The sequence below is a fragment of the Pinus tabuliformis genome, chromosome 7 (assembly GCF_031772625.1).
Source record: "Pinus tabuliformis cultivar Carrire ecotype Pingquan chromosome 7, CPIR1, whole genome shotgun sequence".
Classification (NCBI taxonomy): Eukaryota; Viridiplantae; Streptophyta; class Pinopsida; order Pinales; family Pinaceae; genus Pinus; species Pinus tabuliformis.
Genome location: NC_142293.1, coordinates 705,288,043 through 705,296,059, shown reverse-complemented (window position 1 = coordinate 705,296,059; position 8,017 = coordinate 705,288,043). Strand labels below are relative to the sequence as shown.

Below are 8,017 nucleotides of genomic sequence, written 5' to 3'. Positions count from 1 at the left end.
AGCGTCGCTTCTGATCCTAAAAGAATTCCACAGTGTTCTAATTTTTATTGAGAGCTGAGAAATTGTTAAAACATGGGTACAAACTCATAATGTTAAAGACGACTATACTCTGAATATAAGATTTATCCCACGTGTCTACCTAGTCCTGTCAGCAAATCTAAAAATAGAATGAATTTTCACTACCTATTTCTAATGTCAGACTCCCCCCACCCAAGTCGAGGTGTGTCCACAGTCAGTGCAATTGCCTTAAAACCAACCCTCTCCGCTCTTCTAACAAGTTGTGCAACAACATTCTTATTCTTGTAAACCTACCAACAATGACATCTAAATTTTAACACCACTCATACATCCACATTTTGTAAACCCAACGTAATATAATTGATCTTACCATTGGTTTAGGAGCCTATAATACAATTGGATGGATATGAACTCAATTACATCTTAGAAAACATGGGAAGACAATCATATGGGTGGAAATGATAAACTTACATAAAGTTGAAAAAAGCGAATGCCTGGTCTAGTTGAAGCAACCACTTCAACACTTGATGTAGCCCATGAAGAAAGTGTCTACAACAAATATGCCCAAGCCTCAATTTTTATCAACACAAAAAACTATTTCAAAATCTAAAATCATTATAATTTCTTAAATCCTTAATAGCTAGATGGAAATTAAAACATTCAGAAGATCGATCCCACAAAGAGAAGACCGATGCCCAAACGTTAAACACTGATGTCAATTTCTTAAACACGAGAGAAGGCATCTTGTAAGCAATTAAATAATATAAGGTGCAATAGAAGTATAGTTTGGTCCTTAAAGATACTCACATTTGCAAAAGACCTGCTCAACTTCTGTAGCAAGTTAACAAGTGCATGACTTTGAACAAGCTGTTTTCCAACACTATAAAAACCTTTGGTGGATGTTGTTACAATCACCAAATTTCCATTGCAAAGCTTCACCTCAGGGGAAATGGCATGAGAAATATAAGAAATCTACAGAAGAAACAATTTAGTTCCTAGCCATTATGGAGGTGAAGCTCAAAATTAGTGCAAGATTGGATAAAAGTGCTCACGTCTATAGAAATTTGTAAAAGCCCTACCCAACTACTGCAGCAAGTTGACAAGTGCATGACTTTGAACAAGCTGCTTTCCAACACTATAAAAACCTTTGGTGGATGTTGTTACAGTCACCAACTTTCCATTGCAAAGCTTCACCTGTATATCAGGGGAAATGGCATGACAAATATAAGAAATCTACAAAAGAAACAATTCAGTTCCTAGCCACTATGGAGGTGAAGCTCAAAATTAGTGCAAGATTGGATAAGAAGCGCTCACGTCTATAGGAAAAAAATCTCCAGGACGTTTGTCTTCAACAGATTGCCTTGTGGACTTCATTATGACTGTACATCCCAATGTCAGTAGTCACTAAAATACTATTCGTAATTCACTTTTTTTTCCCTTCAAAGTTCTAACTCATAAGCTCCAAAGAAAATCAACAAATTAAATTTGGCAATGTGCACATTGTTTTCCATGCTTCACAGTTCAAAATTTTATGGAATCTTTGCATTACAATCAAATAAAGAACCATAGTTTGATGGCTTGAAGAGTACATGGACTCTGGCTCAGTGTCATAAACTTCTGTACTCCAGCGTATTGCACCTACAATCTTTGCAACCCTATCAATGACCTTAGGAGTATCCCGGACAACAACAATTCCTTCAGGCAGGAGAATTATATGCATTTCAATCATCAAATCAACAAGACTACATCTGTAAGCATAAAATCCAAAACCAATGAGTAAGTAACACATGAACTTTAACATGGAACTAAAAATGATGATTGAAGAATGCCTATCACAGAGGAGGAGAGATATCATTCTTTAGACCAAGGTTCATGAATATAAACAATATAAAGTGATAGGTTCAAGAATCTAAAGAAAACCCAAAAGAGAAATGGAGGATCAGAAAGGCACATGTTTCCACCTCTACTCAGATCTCATATTAGAGATCCAATGCCAATTGCATGAATAAAATCATATGTTTGAGGGTAAGAAGGGAAGGCCTCACACCTGCCAAATCACATTTCTAGTCATAGAATATTCAATGATATTGCCATAATCACCATCCTATTATACTTGTGCCCAGAGTCCCTTGATCTCTCTAGAAAATAGTTAAATATCATGTAAATCTGAAGATGCCCTAGTTCCCGGAGCACCTTGATAACGAGAGAAAATTCACCATAATGAAAGTACATACTATTCAAATTGTATAGACATGTTCTTGCTTACACTCTCCCATCAAAAGATGAAACAAACCAAGGAAATCCATGGGCAGCAAATATTCCCATCTTATGGTATTTGAGATGTTGTTCCAAGAGCCAACCAAACTTAACTAGAACCTTGATTTGAAATTGAACTCAACATCCAAGGAAGGAAATTGGAAAATCAGAAATCAAAGATGCAGTGTTGTAGGAATTTTAAGTACGTGAATTCTGCAGATCATAGAAATATAGTTCAAACACTTAACAAAAATCTCAAGGAATATAAACTTACCAGTCATGATAAACTCCAATAAGGCCTCTGTCATAAATCACAGCAAGAGTATTTGTTGTATAAGTAGGAACAACGTTCATGATCCAGACAGGATCTGCAATAAGTGCTGCAGCAAAGCCACCAAAACCTGCATTCATATCCATAACATTGCGTACACTTGAAGATCCTAACTTCAGATTCAGCACATTCTTATAGTATGTCACTATCCTTTGCCATCTCTGTGTATCAGCTTTAAATATATCTAGAAAATTCTTTCTGTCTATAGCATGCTGAGGAGGTTCGTTCAACCAGCTTGGCCACTTTGGAAGCTCGATTAAACTGTTCTCTTTCTCTTTCAATGGTGGAAACTGGCTAATACACTCTTTCAATGGTACATACCTGTAAGCGGATTGAAAGAGAATTTTAGCCAGGAGATCAAAGCTCCAAGTTGGTGATATAAATTTTTACATCAAAAAACACAATTTCAACCTCTAGATGGAATAAATTACCATGTCAAGTTGGGATCATCATTTTCGTCACATAAATTAGTTCTAGTTACACTCTTCAATGCGAAGCACGAGTTGTTGGAAGGTTTCTTCCAAATTACAGTGTTGCCATCAATAATAACCAACTCGTAACATAATGCGTGCCGTAAATTCTGCAGGTCAGCCCATTCTTTCTCTTGTTTAGGCCACTGCACAGGAGGTCCAGAGATGACAAAGTAGCCTCCTGATCACAACAAACGGTCCATCTCGATCATGTAAGATCCATTTGTTTGACAGAGTATTCCTTCAGTAAATACGCCTTTTGTAATTTTTGCACCATAGTGTGCAAGTACAGTGCTTTTAACTTTTTGTTTTCTTTGAGGTGAAAAATTAGATATCATCAATGGTGTAAATTCAAAACGAAATATCACTCAACAATAATATCTTCTCACTAGGTTAGAGATGGAGAAAGATTATTATAAGCAGTGAAGGGTACCAAACATCGGGAACAATGAATCAGGTCAAATACATGAGCAGGGAAGGGTAGTCTATGGGTTCCAAGCATTGCTAGAAACGCAGGTATGCCCCTTTCCAATGCAAACTGTATCTGTGACTTGTGTGAATCCCGGGGAGCAAAAGACATGGTTAATATATCTTCCTTAAGCAGGTATCCTCCAATGCTGGAAACTTGCATTTAGGGAGTCAATATTCAATATTAATTAAACAATCAATCAATTGTGATATTCCCGTAATGGGTCGTGGCTCTACTAGTACATTTACAAATTAGATTGCAAAGGTGCTTCAAAAACAATACATTAAGGAGAAGAGAAAGGGAGAAAGTTCAAACCCCACAGCCAACATCCAAAGATGTCCTGATGGTTCCACCACTTATAGGTAAATATTGTTTCAGCTTCTGAATTTATTGTATTACTCCATCAAGAAACATGGTGCCAGCACCTGGAAATATGAAGTAAGGTCCTTCTGCCTTCATCCAGCCCTGATGCCCTTTCCGATCTGCAATCTTGTTATGGGGCATATTGCTATGCTATATCTACCATGCAGGTTTAATCAAACAACAATATTTAATAACATATTTTAAATTAAGCTATTCTGCAGTACCCAAGATTGAGTCAAGTCTTTGATCCATGATTTTTGGCAGACAGCAAAATGACATTGGGAGATTCCTTGAGCCAATTCGAAACTAATAGTAATATTACAAAAAGAAAATTGGTTGTCTTTCGTTCAATAAGAACATAGAGATTTATCAATAGATTAACAGTCTTTCCCCTGCCTACCCAAAAAAGTAGTTATATCTAATTATGGAACCCAAATGCCACTGAATGTCTATAGAATCTAGAACCAAGAACAAGCTATTTCAAATTACCAATCTGGCATCCAGCATTTTGCAATTTCTAAAATGTAATTCCTAAAATCATAATGCTCTTTCTCACAACTTTAAAATTCAACTGGAAACCAACATTAAAGAAAACAGATGTTTGCCATTAGAAAAGTGAGACAGACCTTGTGGAGACTTTCAGGCCATGGTAAAGGAATTTTGTAGTCGAGAGGTGGTGGAATGAGCCAGAGGAGATTTTGATCTTGAGGAGGGCAGTGCCTCTCTCTGTAAACATTACTTTCTCTAGTGAAATGGCTACTTCATCGTGGATCTTCGCAAGGACAGTAATCAACGGATTCCAAGGGGCAGGCCTCCACTGCTGCCTCCCCTGATTCAACCACTCTAAGAAAGCATTCTTTGTGCTGGGGATCTCCATCTCTATCCCTTCTCCCGCTCAGCACCAATGCTTGTCTCCCCGATGCAGCTAACGAATCTCCCAGTGGAGTAAATACGTAGAGGAAAAATACGAAGACCGCCAAGAAAATCTAGCCTGAAACCAAATCCAGAGCGAGGGCAGGTGCAAGGTCTCCACATGGAGAAGCACCTGGAAGTAGCGTAGCGTCGAGCGAGGGCAAGCGTCGATCCGTTGGGTCGCATCGTATACCGGTCTAATCAATTGGATGGGTAAGATTATCAAAGGCTCAAAAATGTACACATAACCCAAGAGGAAAGTTGATTTCAAACAGAAATACCTTACAGCGTAAATACATACCTCGTTTATTCTTAATATAATTCTGACCACATTAATTAATTTTAAAATAATTTACATATTTCACAGATAGCCATATACACCGTTAAAACCCTCCTTCCCTACCTTCACAAGTTACATAGATATAAATACTTTCACAATAATATATTATATGAATGTGCCAGTGTCCTCCAAACTTGAAACCTATTGTAAAGGCAGACTGATAATAATTATGTCCGATGCATCACTTTATATCTGAAAGCTTATGAGAATGATCGCGCATGACTAGTGGAAATTGTGTGTAGAAACTGAGGTTTGTATCCGATGAATCGTGAATAATCGATATCTATCTCTGTCATTCCGCTTCGGTAATTATGACTAATACTCGACTTACTATTTGAAAGCTTTCAACCATCATGACGCATGACTAATGCATATTCTTACTATAGAAATTGCGGCGTCGTTCCCATAGTGCATGACTGGTGGAAATGTGGCTTCGCTTCATTCACCAAGTCTTTCGCTATATTCCGAATCTGTTATCCAAATATACATAATCATATAAAATGGCAGGTAAATTATAAAAAATGGTAGGTAATGGAAAAAGACAGGAGGTAGTGTGAATGATATCTAATTGAAATGGTTTTCCTTTCTCAGCAACGGACCCTTCGCTGGGCAATCCGTTGGATGGAAAGTGAAGTCATAATCATTAAATTTAGAAAACAATTACATTTATAAATTTTCACCCCTGAATGGGCAATTGACGAGTAAACATTATTCTTCTATTCAGATAATTGGACCTTCTTTACTTTCGTCGGCCGGCTTATTTATTTTATTTTAAAATTTCTTCACCGCAGAGACTAATAGCTTATCCTAAAAGGAAATTCTGTCCCATTCATTTTATTCCTCAATTACAGTCATCTCAATATCTTCACGAGAGACACCAGTAACTTATCGTAAATGGGGATTCTGCCCCATTCAATCTAATCAACGATTACAATTTACAATCATCATCAACTAAATAAACGGAGATGTTTTTAAAATTCATTTGAGTGTTATAATATTTTCCTAAGTGAATTTAATTGTAAACTCGCTATAAAGTCAATTGTTTTATAAGACTTAGCAATATTCCAAAATCTGCGATAAAAATAATAGTAGCCCATTTTTTTATATATCATCCCATCTCTGTTGATCAAAATTAGATACAATTTCTCAGGTATATTTCAACAAATATTATTTCTTGGATATATTGCTTCCATAATTTGTACAAGTACAATTTATTTCTCTTTATATATATTTTTTGAATAAAATTTATTACATAGTAAAAATTTAAATTGGACGGGTTAAGTGTATAGAGATGTAATATATTTTTTTTTAACTTAAAAATATTTTAAAAAGTTTGGAAACTTAAATTGATATACAAATAGTTTCTAAATTAAAAAAAAAAATAAAAAAAAAAAAAATTATGTTTTTAAATTAAAATTATATATAAATAATAAATTAATTAAAAATATTAAAATATAAAATGTTTAAATTCCACCGATTATAAATGAGAATTACAATTATTAGATAAAAGCCCACATATAACATATTTCTTATTTATATATTCTATTGCCTTTCCATTAAATATTTTAAGTATTTTGATAAAAGTATACATAATTTTTTTAATATATCTCAATAATATAAATAGTAAGTATAATGATTTTAAATAAAATTATATTAATCAAATAAATAATAGATAACAAAAATTTTAAAATTCCATTTCAATTATAAACATTAAACGTAGATCATTTTCATGTAGCCATGTTGTAAAGATTTTTTTCTTTTGATTTTTTTTAACTGGTTAATTTTTTTTTTTTTTATGATTTACTTAAAATATGTATATTGTATGATTTTTTATGATTAATTAAATTTTAAAATTAATTATTTAAAATGAAGTATTATTATTATGAATAGTATATTTATAATTTATTGAAATAAATTTTAAAAAATTATCTAAATTTTATAGGGAAAGAATAAAAATAAATAATAATTTTATGGTCTTTAGTTTTTTTCTTCTGGAATATACTTTTTCAATTTCAATTTTACCTTTGGAATATATTTTTTTAATTTTAACTTCTTAACAAATATATATATTTTTTAAGTTTCTTTTTAAAGTAACAGCATGATTGGGAATCATTTTTTTCCTTTTAATTTTTATAATTTTATACTGAAATAAATTTTATAATTTTTATAATTGTATACAAATTACACTTGTCGAATATCCAAAAAGAAAACAATGTAACATCCATATATTATGTATCAAAATAAATTTTCATTCCTGTAATATCCTCGTAACCTCGTAAATACTATTCTACTGCAATGAAAGAATATTGTTTTAATTGTGGGACGAGAAGGTTAGATTATAAGTAAACATATATTTATATATTTTGATTTTATGTTATTAGCATGATTTTTGCACACGAATCATGATTGGGAATCATGATGGGGAAGCAATGTTAGAGAAAGCTCATACCCAGGTAATTGAATAGTTATGTGTGAGGTAGTTATCCAGGTAATTGAATAGTTATGTGTGAGGTAGTTATTCAGTTAAGCTTTTTCATTATAAATGAATAACTTAAAGAAGGTATTGAAAACCTCAGGCAGGAGGAGAGAGAAAAAGAAAAAAAGAAAAAAAAAAAGTCAAAAGAGAATTTCAACAGTAATAGACTCTAGAGTTGGTTGGCTATTAGAATTTGTATAAAGTTTGGATGCACAAAATTAAAATCAACCAAATAAACAATGGCAATAAAGAAACATATTAAAATCAACCAAATATCATGCATGTTGATTTGAGATTACATTTCAAGGAAGATGAATCATTTATAAAGAAACAAGCTTGCAAGTGTTGATAATATCCTACAAAAATATATAATATCCCATAT

General features: G+C 33.2%; 1 pseudogene; it reads right to left on the bottom strand.

Moving 5' to 3' along the window:
* Window positions 1–1,366: 1,366 nt before the first annotated feature.
* Window positions 1,367–8,017, bottom strand: part of LOC149249462 (putative pectin methyltransferase QUA3) — a 34,039-nt pseudogene continuing 27,388 nt past the window's right edge.